Source organism: Rattus rattus, chromosome X (genome assembly GCF_011064425.1).
Source record: "Rattus rattus isolate New Zealand chromosome X, Rrattus_CSIRO_v1, whole genome shotgun sequence".
Classification (NCBI taxonomy): Eukaryota; Metazoa; Chordata; class Mammalia; order Rodentia; family Muridae; genus Rattus; species Rattus rattus.
In genome coordinates, this window is record NC_046172.1 from 100,888,049 (window position 1) to 100,897,939 (window position 9,891).

The window sequence follows — 9,891 nt, forward strand, 5'->3', positions numbered from 1 at the left end:
AAATATTTCTGTCAATTTATTAGAGTTCTTTGTGCATGAATCACTATAGCACCCTCCCTTCCTTATCTACAACCTCTTCCTTTAACATTGAAAACCTGCTGACATTTATGTGTTTATTCAGCCCCAGCACAGTTTATTTAACAATTTCAAGGTGACCAACGTGTACCCTAATAAGAAACAATGTTGTCACACAAAAGGACTGAAGCTTTCTTTCTCTAGTTATATTACCTTTTACCTGGATTGGTGATAACTAGAACACATTAAAGAAATGTGTTGCTTTTCTTGCGTGCTCCAGAGGAAGCTGAGGCATCCCTGCTTAAGAACCAGTGGTTACATTTTTCCTCTGCTAGGTCCTGGATACTGTCTCCATGGTGATAACAGCTGTGCCATGTCATTATCAATCCACCAACAGAAAGAGAAGCTTTTAAGCCAAGATAATGTTTAGCAGACAGCAGGGTTTCTGTTGGACACTAAGTACTGGTACAAAACCTTGAGTTTCTAAAAATATTGCTGGAGGTGAACTGTTTCAATCTGGAGAGTAAATGTCAAATCAGAAAGTCCACACAAGTGAGCAATGAAGCCTACTAAATCATCACTCAGTGGAAAACTTGGACTGACCAGCTTGGTCCTTTTTTAATGATGAGCCCCAAATTAAAATATTTTTATTTTTCCAAGTGAATAAATATTCATTTAAACTATCTGTTCCTCGAACACAGTGGTTTCTTAACCTTCCTAATGTTTCGACCATTTAATACACTTCTGTATGTTATGGTGACCCCCCAACCATGAACTTTTTTCATTGCTACTTCATAACTGTAATTTTGCTACTGCTATGAATGGCGGCAACCCACAAGTAGAGAATCACAGCTCTAACCCAATCCTTTGGGATTTGAAGATCTACAAAGACATATATTATTTTAAATCAGGAGTACTTAATAAATTAAATTCAGATATTATCCTGTGGTTGTTTTATAGTACTTGCTTTTTGTTCCTTCAGCCAATAACAAGTACTTACTCTATGTCAGGACCTTGAACAGATCTCCCTGGGGAAAGACACTGCCTGAGAATATCCATTTACATGATGAAAAGCATCTTCTATGTTTTTGTTTTTTTGTTTTTTTTTTTTTTTTCTTGCAATGGCTAAAATGTACAAGAGGATGGGGATGGCGATCTGGTTAAATAGGAATCCAGTTCTGTAATTACATCCATCCTCCCAGAAAAGACAGGAAGGTGAAACCATTGTAATGGACGCCCTAAAAATTCAGGGTACAGTACTGCCCATTGTTACTCATACCTTATAGATCTTGATAAGAACAAGTATTAAAGAGCCTCGGGTTGACTACAATGACTTTGCTATACTTATTTGCCAGGGCTGCCACAACAAAATGTCAGGTGCTTAAGCAACAGAAGCTAATTTCCTGGAAAATGAAGTCTAAGATCAAGATGTCAGCGGCAGATTCCATTTCTTCTGAGGCCTTACTCTTGGCTTTCAAGAAAATACTTCTTGATGTCGCCAAACAGACCTCTCCCTGTATATATGGGCCCTAGATATCTCTCTGTATGTGCCAATCTTCCCTTTTGATGAGAACACTATTCAGCTTGGAGATAAGACCCACCCTACAACCTCATTTTTAGTTTAGTTTCTGCCTTAAAGTCTATCTCCAGTCCATAACAGTACCCCAAACAATTACTGTATCCCTAACAATTTTAAGGAACAAAATGTTGCTATATTGGCCAGAGTGGCCCTGAACTCTACAGCTCAAATGATCCTTCTGTCTTAGTTCCCCAGATTGCTGGCCCACCAACCTTGTTCCACCCCACTTGGCTTTAAAACAAAATCTCGAAGTGATGAATCTGTAGTAGCAATGGTAAGTTGGAAAATGGTAAGTACAGCTACAAGATCCGTGGCTGCTTTTTTGGCTCAGTGTGTAAGACTGTGTATGTAATATATCTAATATATCTAACTCAGACAAAGATGAGGCAGAGCGACAGCATATAATGTCAGGATTTATGAGGAGTTTAAACACATCCAGATACTGCAATATATGCCCCAAGCCCCAAATCATTCCCTCAAGTGCATTTTATAAAACATTTGGGAATTTTTTAATGCACCACAAAACTTACCCAGTTAAAGTACAGCAGTGCAACAGTTCCTATATAATCTGTTCTATGCAACTATTGCTCCTAACTTCAGAATATTGTCATCATTCCAATACGGTACCCATTGGCAGCCACTTTTCCTGCCTTTTATCAATCCAATAAATGGTTTGTCTCCTGGAGACTTGCTTACTGTGGACATTTTATGTAAGAAGAATAAAAGAACATGTGGCACTTTGTGCTTAGCTTCTTTTATGCCATAGCATGGATTGGTACATAATTATGTTTAATTTTTAAGTAATTATCTATTACTCATTTAATTTATCCACTAATCAGTTGGTAAGCAGTTATTGTCAGTCTTGGTCATTATGAATAATGTTGCTCTAATCATTTGTGTAAACTTGTTTTGTGTGAACATTAATTTACAGTTCTTCTAGATATGAACTAGGAGTAGAGTTGCTGCGTCATAATTTACAGTTCTTCTAGATATGAACTAGGAGTAGAGTTGCTGCGTCATATTTTTTATTTGTTTTGAGAATCTATCAAGATGTTCGTCACTACTCTGACTTTTTGCATTTCTACTTACTGCTGTAAAATAACTAAAATAGCATTCAAAGATAGCCTTACTATTTTAGAATATTTAAAGTTGTATTTAGATTTATTTTTATTTCACATTTATATGAATTTCCTATATATATGTCCCCACATATATATCTGGACATCACATGCATTCAGTGTCTGCAGAAGCCACAACAGTGTTGGATACCTCGGGAAATGGGATTTCTGTATGGATTCTGGGGTTAGAACCTGAAACCTGTAGAAGAACAGTCAATGCTCTTCGAAGCCATCTCTCCAGCCCATACTTAGTATTTTTCAAGATTTATTCGTGTGTACACACACACACACACCACACACACACACACACACACACACCAATGTGTTGTAGGTACCTGCTGAATTCTGGAGACGTTAGATGGACCTGGAGTTAAAGGAATTGGAGAGCCATTCATCATGGGTGCTGAAAACAGAGGCTAGTGCTCTGAAAGAGCAGCACTTTTAACTGTTCCTCTCCCGTGCTACTTTTCTATATTTAATTTCATTTTATACATTTGTATTTAAGAGCCTATATGATTATACAATATAAGTAGAATAATAACCATGCTACATATCAATGACATTTTTCACATATATTCATGGCATGTAAATATTCCATCTTATCGCCACAATTTAGACAATCTTCTAACATTCAATATCCACCTGTCTATATCATGGTGACAATGGAAGACAGAAGTAATGTATCTTCTAGGATTTCTGACTTGTGATTTGGGTTGGTCTTTTAAATAGAAGTATAAGCACAAACCCTTAAGAAAAAGTCCTAGATTGTGTGCATCTCCTGCAGTGGAGCTGAGGCCCCTGGTTTGAAGTCTTGGTTCTCGTAATTGGTGACAATTAAAATCTTTTAGTGCATATTATTCATTACGACGATAGAAAGACCAATAGCAATAATTTGAAATTGGTAGAACAAAATGACTTAGATATTAAACATCCCTTACTAGGGGAATAGGAAGGAAGAGAGGGCCCCTGTAGGGACCCTGGTGTTTTACTTCCGTTAGGATCAGCACCAAACAGAACCCAAACCAAATAGCACCCATACATTGCTCTATCTTCTGATGCTTAAAGAGACTTCAAATTAAGTTTTTAGTGAACCATGAAATTAACCTTAGACATTTTTAAAACAAAAAGATTATCTTGTAGTCTAAAATAGAACTGCATCTTTCCCCTAAACATTTAAAAATCAGCAAGAAACCATTAAAAGGATGCTCATCCAAGAGTGCCGTAATCTCAACTACTTAGGAAACTGAGGCGTAAGTTTGAGGCCAGCTTGTACAATGTGTCAAGACACTGTCTCAAAGAAAAATAAAACTAAACAAATCACTTGGGCAAAGAAGACTTAAGTAGAACGTAATCTTGGTTGAGTCAGAATCCTTAATCAAAACAGTCTTCCTTGGGTAAATTTTAGATGCAGTGAAACAAAGGGCACACTTGCTTGGTCCTCATGGTGTTCTATGTACGGCAAGATCAGATAGAGTAACTGCTGAAGTCCCAGATGGGAAGTAGAGTGGATACAGACAGACTGCAGAAGTAGTAGCAACTGGGACATATACTGGCAGCAGTGGGAGTGGAAATTTATGAAAAGCCTTCAAAACCAATGGGTGTAAAGTTGAAAGGGATGAAGCAGAGAACTATCCCATGTGATTGCTGACTTTTCTAGATGGACTTTACCCAAGGAAACTATCTGAAAATTAATCATAAGTCTTAGAAGTAAGGGGCACTCAACAAACGTCCAAGCCATTGAATATACAACAATGTGTAGGCAATAAAAAAAAGGTTAGAAAAATTGAGGAGGTATTAAGACCACTCCCCTCCCTGTGACTTCAATGGCTTCTGTTTTTACTTTGTCTTGGGCATTCACTAAATCAAAAGAATAATGAATTGGAAGTTGTGTTCAGTTCAGCAATCGTTCATGCCTCTCTTTGGGGGAAATGATTTATTTGAAGCTTATAAATAAAAACAATGACATGAAAGCATTTCAGTTTTATACATTATTGCCAAGAACATGACATTTTGATTTTTCTCTTTCAAGGTCCTCTCAGTCTAATGAGGACTTCTTAAGTGGTGCTCTGACTGCATTAGGGTCTTTAGAATCATGGTGGGTAGAGGGCTTGTTAGATTCTGGGACACTGAATCACAATCTCTGTGAGAAGGGAAGTAGGGATCTGTTTATAACAACTTTCTAGGGAATTGTTTCACACCCTCAAATTGAAGAATCTGTGATCTAGGAATAGAATTTCAAGCAGCTAACTTATTTGCATAAAGACCAAGAGACAGATAAAAAAACTGTATAAATGGCCCAAGGTCTACAGTCCTTCAGCAGTGTGCTACTCAATACTGCATCTAATAGTGGACCCTCAAACAAACCAAAACAACCAGAATAGTTTCATTTGTCTGTTTACACGGTATAAATATTCCCACCATGTACAATTTTAAGCAAACAATGCTTAGCCATGGTGTGCACACTGTAAAAATGGTATTTTGACCAAATAGATATAATCATTGTAAAAAGCTTAATATAGTATAATAACATAATTAGAATATGATAAATGTTGCCTTTCTATTTTGTTGCTATATAAAATGTAATTATGGGAGCCAGAGAGATAACCTGTCTTCTGAGAAGCTGTCTTCTGACCTCTTGTGTAACAACATGGCACATGATATGCACATATATATGGATACACACACATATACACACACACAAGTAACAGAATATAATAAAAATTACAATTTCAAACACAACTCTACTGTATGGTTTGGAAGTTTAACAAGCCAGAAAGCACACCACTGAACAGAGACATTCCTCAAAAATGCACAGCACTCTTGGTCTACCTATGGATTAATTAATCATCCCATGTGAGCTATCATGGAGAACATTTCTTCTGCCAGGCAAGAAGAAAAGGGTGTGGGAATGATAAAAGAAAAAGTTGTTTACAGATCCAGTCTGTAAATCTGTGTCTTTTTACTGGAGAATTGAGTCCATTGGTGTTAAGAGATACTAAGTAACAGCATTTTGCTGCATATAGGAAATGCACCTCACTGACAAAGACAGACACTACCTCAGAGTAAAAGGGTGGGAAATTTTTTTCTAAGCAAATGGTCCCAAGAAACAAGCTGGAGTAACCATTCTAATATCAAATAAAATCAACTTTCAACCAAAAGTTGTGACAAAAGATAAGGAAGGATAATTCATATTCATCAAAGGAAAATCTACCAAGATGAACTCTCAATTCTGAACATCTATGCTCCAAATGCAAGGGCACACACATTCATAAAAGAAACTTTACTAAAGCTCAAAGCATTTATTGCACCACACACAATAATAGTAGGAGATGTGAACACACCATTCTCATCAACAGACAGATCATGGAAACAGAATCTAAATAGAGACACAGAAGTTATGAATCAAATGGATTTAACAGATATCTATAGTACATTTTATCCTAAAACAAAAGAATGCACATTCATCTCAGTACCTCATGGTAAAGGGTCAAAATTGACCATATAATCAGTCACAAAACAGGCCTCAACAGATACAAAAGATTGAAATAATCTCATGCATCCTATCAAATTACCATGGATTAAGACTGATCTTCAATTAAAACGAAAATGGCAGAAAGCCCACATGAACATGGAAGTTGAACAACTCTCTACTCAATGATAACCTGGTCAAGGATGAAATAAAGAAATTAAAAACTTCTTAGAGTTTAATGAAAATGAAGGCACACCATACCCAAACTTATGGAACACATTGAAAGCAGTGTTAGGAAAACTTACAGCTCTGAGTGCCTCCAAAAAGAAACTGGGAAGAGTATACATTAGCAGCTCGACAGCACACCTATATGCTCTAAAACAAAAAGAAGCAAATACACACAAGAGGATTAGATGGCAGGAATAAACAATCTCAGGACTGAAATCAATTGAGTAGAAACAAAAAGTACTATACAAGGAATCAACAAAACCAGGAGCTGGTTCTTTGAGAAAAACAAGATAGATAAGCCCTTAGCCAGACTAACCAAAGGACAGAGAAACAATATCCAAATTAACAAATTCAGAAATGAAAAGGGAAACATAACAACAGAAAACAAGGAAATTCAAAAATTATCAGATCCTACTTCAAAAGCCTATATTAAAACTGGAAAATATGGAGGAAATGGACAATTTTCTAGACAGATACCAGGTACCAAAGTTAAATCAGGACCAGATAAACCATCTACACAGTCCCATAACCACTAAAGTGTGTGGATATAAAGTTAACTCAAACAAATCAGTAGCCTTCCTCTACTCAAAGGATAAACAGTTTGAAAAAGAAATTAGGGAAATGATACCCTTCACAATAGCCACAAATAATATAAAATACCTTGGTGTGATTTTAACCAAGCAAGTGAAAAATCTGTATGACAAAAACTTCAAGTCTCTGAAGAAAGAAATCAAAGAATATCTCAGAAGATGGAAAGATCTTCCATGCACAGGGATTGACAGGATTAATATAGTAAAAATGGCACTTTCCCAAAAGCAATCTACAAATTGAAATTTAATGCAATCCCCATCAAAATTCCAACTCTATTCTTCATAGAGTTAGAAAGAGCAATTTACAATTCATTTGGAATAACAAAATACCAAGGATAGCACAAACTCTTCTGAACAAAAGAAGTTCTGGAGGATTCACGATCCCTGACCTCAAGCTGTATTACAGAACAACCGTGATAAAAAATACTACATGGTATTGGTACAGAGACAGGCAGGTAGATCAATGGAATAGAAATGAAGACTCAAAAATTAACCCACATACTTATGGTCACTTGATCTTTGATAAAGGATCCAAAACATACAATGGGAAAAAGAAAGCATCTTCAATAAATGGTGCTGGTTCAACTGGTGGTCAGCATGTAGAAGAATGCAAATCGATCCATTCTTATCTCCTTGTACAAAGCTCAACCCCAAATTCATCAAGGACCTCCACATAATACCAGATATATGAAAATAATAGAAGAGAAAATAGGGAAGAGCCTCGAACACATGTGCCCAGGGGAAAATTTCCTGAACAGAACACGAATGGCTTATGCTCTAAGATCAACAATCAACAAATAGGACCTCATAAAATTGCAAAGCTTCTGTAAGGCAAAGGACACTTTCATTGGGACAAAACGGCAACCAACAGATTGGGAAAAGATCTTTACCAATGCTACGTGCAATAGAGGGCTAATATCTAATATATACAAGGAATTCAAGAAGTTAGACTTCAGAGAACCAAATAACCCTATTAAAAAATGGGGAACAGAGCTAAACAAAGAATTCTCAGCTGAGGAATATCAAATGGCTGAGAATTACCTAACGAATGGTCGTCATCCTTAGTCATCAGGGAATTGCAAAACAACCCTGAGATTTCACCTCATGCCAGTCAGAATGGCTAAAATCAAAAACTCATGTGACAACAGATGCTGGCAAGGATGTGGAGAAAGAGGAACACTCTTCCATTGTTGGTGGGATTGCAAGCTGGTACAAACACTCTGGAAGTCAGTCTGGAGGTTCCTCAGAAAATTAGACTTAGTTCTACCTGAGAACCTAGCTATACCACTCCTGGGCATATACCCAAAAGATGCTCCAACATATAACAAGGATACATGCTCCACTATGTTTATAGCAGCCTTATTTATAATAGCCAGAAGCTGGAAAAAACCCAGATGTCCCTCAACAGAGGAATAGAAACCTAAAATGTGGTACATTTACACAATGTATTACTACTCAGCTATCAAAAACAATGACTCCATGAAATTCATAGGTGAATGGATGGAACTAGAAAATGTCATCCTGTGTGAGGTAACCCAATCACAAAAAACATACCTTGTATGCACTCACTGATAAGTTGATATTAGCTCAAAAGCTCGAATTACCCAAGATACAAACCACAGACCACGTGAAGCTCAAGAAGAAGGATGACTGAAGTGTGGATGCTTCAGTCCTGCTGAGAAGGAGGAACAAAAATATTAAGAGGAGGAAATATGGAGACAAAATTTGGAGCAGAGGCTGAAGGAAAGGCAATCCAGAGACTGCTCTACCTTGGGATACAGTACATACATGTATAGCTACTAAACCCAGACAATATTGAATATGCCAAGAAGTGCATGCTGACAGGAGCCTGTCTCCTGAGAGGCTCTGCCAGAGCATGACAAATATAGGAGCGGATGCTTGCAGCCAGCCATTGAACTGAGAATGGGGTCCCCATTGGAGGAATTAGAGAAAGGATTGAAGTTGCTGAAGGGGCTTGCAACCCTGTGAAACAACAATATCAACCAACCAACCATAGCTCCCAGGGATTAAACCACTACCCAAAGACTATACACAGAGTGACCCATGGTTCCAGGTACATATGTAGCAGAGGATGGCCTTGTTGGGCCCTTGGTCCTGCCAAGGCTTGACCCCCCAGTGTAGGGGAATGTCAAGGGGAAGGGGAATGGGGAGTGGTTGGAAGGGAACACCCTCATAGAAGAAGGGGGAGGGGTGATGGGATAAGGGGGGTTATGGACAGGAAACCCGGAAAGGGGATAACATTTAAAATGTAAATTAAAAATTATCCAGTAAAAAAATGGAAAAGCCTTGTGCTGCTCTTAAGATTCCCCTAAAGATAATGTAATATTTCTTCTATGATACTTACAAAATTCTTGAATTTCACACGTTGGTATTTTCACTCATGTTTTAAACATGTAGGTGTCTATTTTTAAATTTATTAGAAAGGACTGGAAATACAGCTCAATGTAGAGTATTTTTCCTAGCAGATATAAAGAATTTGGTTCAAAACTAAAAAGTTCCTTTAAAAAGAAAAGGTGTCAAAATTATTTTGACCAACACAACTTGAAGCATAACTTAAAAAGTAAGGAGGGCTTGGGAAAGGTAAGCAAGTGCTGAATCACAGGAGAGTTGTCGGCCATTGGGGCGTTGTTTTCTGAGCAGCAGGCTGCGTGGTGGAAATGCATACATAGAGATGATTTGAGACGGTTAAGTCCCACAACTGCCTGTAACTCCAGCTGCAGATGGATACATCTCTTCTGGCGTCTTCAGGCAGCTACACTCAAGAGTTCTCTCTCTCTCTCTCTCATACACATACACACACACACACACACACACACACACACACGCTTCAAAATAATAAAAACAATCTTTTAAAAAAAATAAGGCTAAGAG

General features: G+C 37.5%; 1 non-coding gene across 1 annotated transcript; it reads left to right on the forward strand.

Moving 5' to 3' along the window:
• The first annotated feature begins 248 nt into the window (after positions 1 to 248).
• On the forward strand, positions 249 to 488 carry LOC116889469. The gene has a single exon (XR_004386421.1).
• The last annotated feature ends 9,403 nt before the right edge of the window (positions 489 to 9,891 follow it).